Below are 12,243 nucleotides of genomic sequence, written 5' to 3'. Positions count from 1 at the left end.
TATCATTTGATTGATTGATGAAGAGGATTTGAAAAGAAAGGATAACAAGAGTGCCTAAAGAAAGGTTGAGTTATATGGTGTATAAAAGAAGCATTAAGACCAAGTAAGACTTTCATGTAATAGTGTATTTTTATCTACTTAAGGTATAATAAAAGAATACTTAAGAAAGACTAGAAGAAGGCTAAGAAAATAAATGCATATTCCAAGCCTGAACACATAAATAGTGGAAGCTGAGCAAGTCAGTGTGGGTCAAGTAGAAAGTTAGTTGAAGTTGAGAAAAGTAAGTTTAGTATGTGTTGAGAAAAGAGAATGTCTAATGTGTGTCAAGCACTAGTAAGGACTTAGTGTATTTTGAGAAACCTAGTGTTGACTAAGCATCAAAAGATAGTGATTGTCAAGAAAAAACATGTCATTACCAAGTTCCAATAAAATGAATTATATCAAAGATATGATGAATTTAAGCTGACAAAGTTGAATTCTTGAATTGTGTCAAGTATTTTGAAGATAAGTATGATGAGCTAGTGGCACAAAATTCAAGATAAACCATTTGAAAACAAATTTGTAGAGGATTGTAGAGAAAGTTTGTAGAAGAGAATAAAATGGAAAAGAGGGTAGATTCAATGAATCTAACCTAACTCTAAGATGGATGATTGTGGTTAAGAGGAAAAAGACCTAAATTCTCTATTTAAGAAGATAGTAGGCCAAAAGAAAAGTGGCATACTACAAACTAGAGATAAAAAAAGGTATTGTGTTGTGTTGCTTCATTTGGTGGCCAAAGGGGTGAATCCACAAATGGCATACTAAGTAATAAGGCTTAAGGAGGTGAAGGCTTGAAGGGTGACCAAGCTATTAGAGACAAAGGAGATTGAATTCCAAGTAGAATGGGGGACTAAATAAGTGATCTATAATCTACAAGTGAGTTGTTTTGTTATCAGATGAAGTCCTACTGTTGCTTTCTAACAACAATATCAGTTTGGATAAATCCTTTGGATTAAGGTTGACCTAACAGTCATGAGTAAATCCTTTAATAGGGTGACATTCTAATGGAATATTCTAAAGTCCTCTAACAAGGCTCACTCCTAATAGGGTGATTGAAATCCTTTAATCAATTTCACATTTAATAGTGTGCATTGTAACCTTTAATAGGTTTGGCTCCTCATAGAGCTCACTTCAAAAGAGTAAAAATTGGTAGCATGTTCCTAGTATTTTTTTTGCAAATCGGGTTTCCAAATAAAGTCCTTCTATTTAATTGTGTGAATGATTTTATGATATTTCATTTTTACATTTTTGGAAAGTTCATTTGACCTAAGACAGTAATATTCTATAGTTTCAGATATTGGATGATCAATGCATGCACAAGTATTTATTAAGTACTAAATTTTTTTATCTATACATTTAGACCTTGGATAACTAATTCACCCCCCTCTTAGTTATTCTAAAGCATTCCAAAAAAAATTCCAACTACTAATGCAATATTAGATATACTATGTACAACATATTATTATTTTCCAATCGTTTACCTATATAATATTTTATTCACCTTAGCCAAATCATCAATCTTTGAAATTTTATGACCAATAACCATAGGTTTTCCATTTGGTCTTAATTATTCCATTTTGAAAGTCTTCAATATCTGCCTGATATACTTGTATTGTGTAATGTAAATATCTTTCTTCTTTTGATAGACTTGTAAACAAAAAAGAGCTTAATCTCTCCAAACATCTTCTTCATCACATTATAAAATGACTTACACAAGAAGTCTTCTCCTCCAAATATGATATCATTAACAAATATTTCAGCTAGCAATATCTTACTTTCATATTCACTCTTCAAGTACAGATTTATATTGTCATAAGTTCTTCCAAATCCATTTTTTACCAAATCATTGTGTAACCTTTCATACCATGCTCTAGGGGCTTTTTTCAAACCATATAAATCTTTTTGTAACATAAATATTATATTACTTTTGTTTTGATAAATAAATCCTTCAAGTTATTCAATGTAGATTTTTTCCTCAAAAATTACTGTATATGCTTAAAATCATCCCAAATGTTATATTAATTCATTTAATATTTCCTTTGAAATTATAATTATTTATTTATTAATTACTTATATTTTTCATATTCTTCTACTTACTTAGTTAAATTTATTTAATTAAATAGGTTCATTTCCCTAATGTATTTAAATTTAATTTGAATACATCCCCTCTAAATATGTTTTAAACTTATTTAATACATAGTGCTCCATAAATCCCCTTTTAAATAAATTATAATTTATTTAATTCCCTTCACTTTAATAAATCCTTTAATCCTAATCTCATCCTAAAAACCTAGTCTACACCCATCACTCTCATCCTTCTAAGCCTACCCACTACTTAATCCCACTTATTTATCTTAAACACCTTTCTAAACACCTTTTAGTTCCTAAGTTTTTACTCACACGTGTGAGAAGCTCATGATCCAATAAAGCTTCCACTTCATTTACACCTCTTACATCTTTGTCCCCTATGCCTTTCCCCAAGGTTGCTCTCACATGTGTGAGCACACCTTGAGCCTCTCAACCATAAAGGATCTTTTTGAATTTTGCATAGCTTTTCCTTTAGCCCATGTGTCTCCCTTAGGGCACCTATGTGGATGCCACATAGATGCCACCTCTCTAAGGCCTCTCTCAAACCTATAAATAGAGCCCCTATCTTAAGCATTTTACATCTCTCTCATTTACATTGTTATCATGCTAGTATAGTTCTAGAGCTTTAGAGATTTTATGGATTGTTACTAACCTTTGGTAGTTGCTAGTTCATTTTTATTTTTATTGTTAACTTAGTTTATTTCTTGCATCCACATTCATATCCTTTGAGTTCTTTTAAGCATGATTAATTCCATAGTCATTGCTTGAAGTATTCTCCATTCATCTTAGTATAGTTTCATTATCATTGCATATCATTTATCAATCATTGGGGTTCATAGTTGTGTTTGGAAGAGAACATCCACATCCCCCACACTTAAGCACACCAACAAGGCCTCTTATAGGCACCCTTGTTGAGTTTCTTTGAGGTTGTGTGCTAACTCTTTCTTTTTGGTTGCTTAAGTTATAAAACTCAAGTCTAACATTAGTTGTTTTTTATTTTTTTTAATCTTTGATATGCTCATGCTACTAATGTTTTCTTGTTTAAATGTGCTGCCAACAAGTTAGGTTTTCATGCATGTAATTACTTTCAAAAATGAAAATTTTAAACCCATTTGATATACTTTTAATCCTTTGTATGTATCATATATCAAAAAGGTTCTCACACCTTCCAACCTAGAAACTAGGCAAAATGTCTCACCATAGTCAACTCCTTCTTCTTGTGCATATCCCTTACAAACTACTCTTGTCTTGTTCCTTGTGACTTCACCTTGAACTCATTCATACCTACTTAGTTCCAATCACATTTTTATCCTTTGTCTAGGTACAAATGTCCAAGTTTTTTTTCCTCAATATTCTTAATCTCTTCATTCTCTAAAGCTTCTTTAACTAACTTGGGTTTAAACACACATACAAAGCATGTACCATTCTTCATGCTTCTTCTTATTATGACTCTTGAATCTTGTTCTCTAATGATTTTGTATAGTGCATGATGTCTTCTCACATACTTTTAAGACAAGTTTAGGTTTTCTTTCTTCTTGTTTTGGTTCACTTTTTTTTGCTTGTTCATGTGCATCTAGTATTTTTTCCTACAATTCATCTTCCTTTGTCTAGTGGTTAGTAGTATTTTCCTATAACTCAACTCCTAGATCTTGATGCTCAATAGTCAATTAATGCTTGACATAACTCTTTTGTTGAACCTCAATAGTGCATAGATTTTTATTTTTTGGTGACCTCTTTCTATGATTTAGGTAAGGTGGTAGGTTCAACTTCATACACATAGACAAAGCTTTTGTAATCTTTAGGTTCTCTTTTGCATTCTTCCTCATTATTTTATGCAAATTCATTAACTCTGTCACTTACACTTTCCACAATTCTATTAGTGTTATAACTCAAACACTTATACACATCCTTCAATATGTAACAATTACTTCCAAAGACTTTGAAAGAAATAACATTAGGTGCATATCTATACTAAAGTTCAAAAGGTGTTTTATTTGTATCTATCTTCACTTGTACTTGGTTTAAAGTATAGACTACAATATTTACAACTTCTCTCTAATAGTTTTGTGAAATAGTATTCTCCATCATCAATGTCCTTGAGTAGTTCATGATTGGTCTATTCAATATTTCAACTATCCCAATCCACGGTAGTGTTCTTGGTGCACTCATTTATCTCTTGATTCCTTTTTCATTGCAAATATGTTGAACTCATTTAATATAAATTCACCTCCTCCATTTGATCTCAAATAGTTAAAATCTTTTGTATTTTTTTCTCAACTCTAGACAAATATCACTTAAACATTTCAAATGTATTAGGCTTTTCCTTAAGAAATATCATAGTCGTCATTCTAGAAAATTCATCAACAAATAAAATAAAACCATATAAATAATTAGAAACCAACTCCAAAATATCATCAAAATAATACTATAATTTTTAAGTTTACCCATTTGATATTTTTTCACATCACTTTGTCAAGGTTTCTTAATCTTGGTAACTCTCTAATACTTTTCATCTTACCAATACTTACCGAATCATCCATAGCCATATATCTTCAAATTATGAAAATAGATAGGTATCTTCAGTTAGGTCTAAATAGAACAAGTTACATTATGTTTCCTCTCCACTTCTAATTAGTTCACTAGTAGCATGATTGATCTTCACCTTTCTATTTTAGAGTTTAACTTGGTATCTTTAATTGATCAATTATTCTATACTAAAAATTTGATCAATTGTTCCATAATCTAAAATTTATATTTGAAACCATCAACCCAATATGCATTATCACATCTAATCTTATCATTCACTATAATTGATCCTTTTCCTTTCACATGATATGGTGCATCATTTCCAAATTTAACAATATTTCTATTATAATGTTCTAGCTTCACAAACTTACTTGTGTCACCCATCATATGTTGTATGAAACCACTATCAATGATCCATTTATCATTCTTACTCACATGTGAAATTAATGCATTTTTATCATCTTTATTAGAATCATCTTTCATTACAACATATACAATTTCATCATGATCATCAGAATCACTATCAGAACCATCTTCTTAAGAAATGTAATGAGATTTTGTAACTTTATATTTGTAATATTTTTTACCTCAGTACTTGAATTATTTCTTATCCTCTTTTTCATCTTTGATATGACAAATTATAGTAGTATGACCAACTTTTTTGCATGTAAAATAGATAATAGAGAGTTTACATTTGTGTTTTACTTTTCCTCTTGGTAGCCTTTTGGCCAATAATGCTTCAAGTTCATCAAGATCATCATCAGATTCACTATCACTTTCCACATGCCTAATCTTCTTTTTTCTCTTCGATCCATAGATTTCATTGAACTTTAAAAGTAGATTCAACAAGTTAGCAGGTGAATAATTCTCAAAATTTGACAACTCAATTACAATGAGTCTACCAATTAGACTATCCAAGGTCAGATCATTACCAGGTGTGCATCTTAGTTCTTGAATTGTAGAACTCTAATTGCATAGATAGGTAGTCAATTAATCAATACCTTACTTATCACAGTCTTATAAAATATAATGCCTCTAGATCCTTTAATAGCATTCACAAACTCCTTGATTTGACCACAATACTGAGTAATAGTTTCACCTTATTTTATTTTCATGTCATCAAATTTTCCTTTCAATATTCTTGCCTTATCCCTCAACATATTTTTGTCTCTTCCATGGATTTGAGCCAACTTGTCCCACATTTTCTTTACAATAGTGAAATATTTCTCATCGTTAAATTCAAAATAACTTAGGGCTTCTTCCATTTCAATCATCAATTGTTTGAGCTCCTACTTCTCCTTCATTTGTTCAATAGTCATGGGTCTAGGAACTTCAATGTATTTATTGTCTAAGTAGTATGATGTAGATTCTCTACTACCAAATAAGTGCAATCTCATCAATTTTTTCCATGCTAGGAAGTTATCATTAATCAACTTGGGTATCTCTCTCTTATACATCTTGATCTTTAGCTATAAGACCCATCAAAATTTCCTTTACAAGTACCAATCCTCTAATACCAACTATTAGAATAATTAGAATAACTAGGCTGAGAGGAGAGGGATGGGGGCATGTTGAATCATTAATCAATAGGTTTAGATCTACCAATTTAAATTTTAATAGCTTTAAATAACTTAAAATTTTGCATTAGCTCACTTGGTTTATATAGCATATCGTCAGCAACTTAACTTTATGTAAATTATCATCCAACTCATTGTTTTGTATGTGTTGAATAAAAGTAAAATTAACAATTATGAAATAACATGCATAACATAAAATTTATACAAGTAAATGACACCAAGATTTAATGTGGAAACCTAATTTGGGAAAATACACCAAGTAACATGATACCACTTTTTCACTCTTCAAAAAATGCCTAGTTAAGAGTCAACCATGTTAAAGGTTACAAAGAACACTATTAGGTATGACCCTGTTAAAGGATTTAATTACCTTTTTAGGAGTGGCCTTGCTAGAGGACTTTGGATAATTGCATTAGAATGTCAGCTTCATTAAAGGGTATACAAAATCACTAACAGGTCAACCTTGATTAAAGTATTTTGACTATCACAATGGTTAGAAAGTAACAATGGGCCTAATTTGTAAAATGCAACTCACTTTGACAATTCACATCTCTATTCACTCATCTACTAGTTTATTTATTGGACTTCATTATCATCTCCATCACTTATCTACTTGGCACCCTTTAAGCAATCATACTTCACTAATCTCTTGACTTCTACTTTGCCATTATATAGTCTTCACATGTTCTCCTTAGGATTGCCAATATACAATGAACCAACCTTAGAAAATATCTCATATATCTCCTTATTAGGTAATTTTTATATTTTTTCACTTAAACATTACTGTAGATATAAGGGTTAGGTGAGATTCATTGAATCCATCCATCATTATTTTCTCCTTCCTCTTTCTAGAATCTTCTCATCAAATCATTTCGATAAATTGGTTAACAAACTTACATCACATATTAAATATGTTGTCTCATCAATCCTTATCACCCATGTATATTTTCTAATCCAAAAATTCAACTATGTCAGCCTCAAATCTCAATTCTTTCATGAAATATAACATTTTCTAACACTTGGAAATCATTGAGTTTCTTTTCTCAGCCATCACTAAGTATCTCAATTAGAATTCTTTTGTTTTACTTAACTTCTACAACCTTGCTTAGTCATTACTCCAATTTTCTTAGCCATAACTAGTGCTTGGATAATTTTGTTTCTTTGAACTCTTATTAAGTTCCTTTATCTTTTGCTTCATCTCCTTCATTGATTGACCAACACTGGTACTTAGTCAAGCATAGAGTTTCACTCAAATTCTTCTCATTTATTTCATATATTAATTTAATTTTCTTCTTTACTTCATGTATTAATTAAACAACACATTATTTTATTAATTACTAACTTATCAGGTTCCCATTGTAATTCCATGATACTTAACTTTTCTTCTCAACAACTTGACTAGATCACCTTACTAACTCCTCTTTTGAAATCCTCTTCATCAATCAAATTATATGGCATTTTTTAGTATTACTAATCATCTCACCTGTAAGGCTTGACATCAGCAATAATATAATAATTATTCCAATTGCAGTCTCCAACAATTTTATTAGTACTGAAATTGTTTGAAGGGACTATATGATAAGTGGACATAACTGATTCACCCCCCTCCCCTCTCATATATCTAACACTTTATGAATAAAAGAATTTATTTTGCTACTCCCCATTTTCTTACATGAAAAGATACATTCAAAATATCTATTTTCTTCTTCACCAAACTTATAAAAAGAGATTTTAAACTAAGATCTATCCTCCCTTTCTCCATTACTGTTATTTCTAGAGTAACCAATATAATTACCTCTAGTGTCATTACCTCTTCCTTTACTCCTACTATCTTCTTTGCATTCAAATTTACCTTTGTTAGTAGATGTTATATCAGATCTACTACCTTCTCCATAATATCTTCCTTACTTCATAGGATTCTTCCATCTCTTGTACTATGTCTATGTTCTTATTTCTTTGCCAAACTTTCTATATCTTTCAATGCATACAAATAAGCTTCCTTGACACTTTTCATCTTGAAAAAATTAATTTTATCTTGTATAGAAGTCTTAAAACCATTCAAGTATCTAGCAACTATCTCAACTACATTATTAACATGTCCATCTCTAATGTCCAACATAAAGAACTCGTCAATATAATCCTTTGTATTCCTATCTTTCTATCTCAAATTTTGCATTCCTCTCAATAAATTAACTTTATAATTGAAAGGAAGAAGTTTCTTTGTCAAATTATGAACCATATTTACCCAAGTCTTAATATTTTATTTTCCTCATCTTATCATATCACTTTGCAAGTGTTCCAACCAAAGAGATGCATGTCCTTTCAACTTTGTAGCCACTATCCTAGCCTTCATATCACTAGGAATAATTTCATAGTAAAAATACTTTTTCAATCTCAAAGATCCAACTGAACAAACCATCATTGTCAAGTTTTCCATTGTAGGTAAAAATTTCAAAATTAAGTCTTGAATTCAATCTATTCAAATCTCTCAAAATTATCTCTTTAACTTTTCCTACTTTAAGTTCAAGATTAGGAGTTGTTTCTTCTTCTTCATTACTAGCATCTTCAAGGTGCACTCCTCTTTTCTAGGATGTTCCACCACCTTCATGTCTAGTTGCAATCTATCTCAACATTTCCATAATAATATTGTCTATATTTCTTCTATCTTGAACCATTTTGACAATAGTTCCTACAAGAATTACAACCTTCTATAATTTATAGGTTAGAAAATAAGTTTTCTACCCTAAAACCAATCCAATTAGGGTTCTATGTGATCCCCCCAAAAATTTTCAAAGAAAGAAACCTTCAATCTAATACCAACTAATGCAAGACAAAAGGCCTAAAACTAACTCCCTAAGTTACCCTTTCTAGTAGTTACACATAGAAGCTAATCTAAAGAATAAAACACAAGAAGTTATAGAGAACTCAATAAAAAAATGGTGAGACAATCTTCTATTAATATGCTAGGCATAAGGTGTACTTGGTTGTAGCCATAAATAACCAAATTTCAATTTGTGAGATTAATAGCTCAGGACTATAGATTGCAATATTAGTGTTTTCATTTTATAACACTTCATTCTAGTTTTCCTAATACTATGTCACTAGTTATATATCCAAAAATGTCAGCAAGTCAACTTGTCAAGAAGGCTATTACAAAATATAGGTCCTACCCAAAAGGATAAATTAGTGACCTTACAATTTAGAAATTTAACTTAGGTGGGACAAAGATAGGTCCATAAATGATCGATGAAGAGATTCCCAATTGCGCAAAAGTTAGTAATGCCAAATAGAACCTCTTCAAATAAAAACCTACATGTTACTCAACTTGGAAGGAAACAAGCATACCTTAAGCAAACAGAAGGATAAATCTGAAAGATGGAAAAAAAATATTTTGTGGGTTTAGATGAAGGATCCAAGATAGGTATAATTAAGTAGTTAACTACTTAGAAAGAGAAGAATTGAACATCAAGTTCTAATCACCAAATACAAGACAAGAACAATGAAAGGAAATCTCATTTTTAATTCAAGATTGCCAAAGTACCCAAGATGCTCTTGCATCAACTATCCACAAACTAGAGAAAAACATAGTAGATTGACATTAAACAATCTTATTCATCTAATAACATCTTAGAATTTCTTGTAGAAGGTTCAATATGACATGACTATTGATTACATATATACTATATCCTTGTAGAAACCCATAATAGAATGGAAGAGGATGAGCATGTGAATGTTGAATAAAATTGATGGGGTCACTCACTTTTTTTTGAATCCTTTTCACAAGGCCACCTTTAATTTTCTCTATGATGCTTGAAAGTATCAATCACATATTGGAAATCTTGACCCTAAAGTGCATGCTTAATAATATCATAGATAATGTCATTTTCAAAGCCTGTAGTGACATGATATTTGAGCATAATACTACTAATAAGACCATTACCCGAGAAAATATTATAGTTCTAACCAACCATAGATAATGTATTTTCTAAGACAACACCCACATGAACTAGCTTGTATAGCAAATATACCATTCCATCCTTAGATTGAAAAATATCTAGGTGGAGAGAACTAGACAAAAATATGAAAAGAAGAAAATATGGGAATATTATACAATGAGTCAATGATGCTAAAAGATCTTTCCAAATAACAATCCTAATTATTATGGTACATTCATCATAGTTCATATAAAATAGATGATCCAAATTATCATCAAAAACTTTACTTATCAATGCACCCTACCGATGTAGACATTGAATGAGAACCTTAAAGTTATAAGGTTTGTAATCCATGATATACAGTGGAATGCAATGGGAGATAATACTAGTTTTCATCTCATTTTCAAATTAGACTCCATAGATGCCATATTTGAAGGCCAAGATAAACCAAAAATGCATACAAAGAATAATTGGCTATCTATTCATAATTATAAAGAAAAATGGATAGAAAAAGGTAGTATATTAAAAATAATGTAAAGGAAAACATAAAATAGGAAAACATGGTCGTGACAAAAAGACCCAGTGATAATGCAAGATATCATGATTCTAATAAAATAGGTAAGAGGTGAAAAAGTTGGAAATTTGAAAAGCATAAAGAATTTTAAATATGGTAATATATGTGATTGAAACGTGTAAAGAAATGGAGGTGGGGAGTGCAAATAATGAAGTAATAAATGATGCAGAAAGTGGAAATTTGAAGTGATAAAAAGAGATAAATGACATGAAACAATGGAGAAGATGACATAATAAAGGGTTATAAGACAATATCATAAAACATTGAAAATAATATAGGTAACTGAGATAGTGAGTTAGACTAACACGTCAAAATAAAGTAAGAGAAAATGTTAAGATAGATCTAAATGCAAGATTTGAATCTTGTTGGAGAATTCTTCTAACCTTTCCATAGTACAACTAAAATTCAAATGAAATTCATGACACCCATAATTTTTCAAAACTTATGCAAGTGAATTCCCTTCCAAATATGTGTGTAAAATTAGATAGTAGTGAAACTTAGACAATAGACCCCAACTCTATACTAGAAAATTGAAGTTTGGAAGATTTTGGTTTTAAGAGCCTCAATAAAAATGAAAGAATCACCTTCTATGTAGACTTGGAAAATTCCAAAGTTAATGGCATGTTTGAGGGTGAAGAGCAAAGATTGCATTTTTGAATTATTATTAGTGCCATGACAAAAAGTATGTTGGAAATATTTAATGGGAAACAATATACTGAGAAGCAAGAGTGAATTAGGATCTATAATACTTTTTCACTAAAAAAATAATTCATACCTAATCCATCTCATATCACAAACTTTATAAAATATAAAAATAAACATGTAATCGTGAAATGAAACCTATCTAAGCATAACATCAATGATAATCATCAACACATAACACAATATTTTTAGTTACCTAGAAACACTTCAATATGAAGGTAAAATTAGGGTGGGGATGAAACCCACAAATCTTCATTATTACAACAACAAAGTTAACCTATTAGGGTTGCAATTTTGATCATATCAAATAATCTACCTTATAAGGGGTCTTCTCTATTAAAATTTTTTTAGAGTGTTAGGTCTTACCCTATTAAAGGATTTTATACTTACAATAAAGTAAGGACTTTTTTAGGAGATTTTAAATAGGTCTGTTAGAACCACTCTGTTAAGAGATTTTCCCTTACTCAATTTGTTAAAACTGATGTAGCACTTGACCCTTCAATTTTCTCTAAAATCTTATTACAGATCTCCTCTCTTCAAAATCTCAATATAATCTCCTTATTTGCTATCTCTCTTATATCCTTCCCTACTCTAGTCACATAGTATAAACTCCTTTCATACTTAGCCTTCCTTCCCTCTATACTTAGCTTGTTCTCTCCTTCACTCTACATCCATTCACATACACGATCCTTATTGTGATCCTGGGGTAGGAACCTTTTTAAAATAGTTAATCTTAAAAAGTTCTAGATCAAGATCAACAATCCATATTTCATCCTTTTGCCATTTTCCATTATGATTTTCT

The sequence above is a fragment of the Cupressus sempervirens genome, chromosome 3 (assembly GCF_028749045.1).
Source record: "Cupressus sempervirens isolate cs-2001-9-10 chromosome 3, ASM2874904v1, whole genome shotgun sequence".
NCBI classification, from domain to species: domain Eukaryota; kingdom Viridiplantae; phylum Streptophyta; class Pinopsida; order Cupressales; family Cupressaceae; genus Cupressus; species Cupressus sempervirens.
This window is presented reverse-complemented; position numbering follows the sequence as displayed.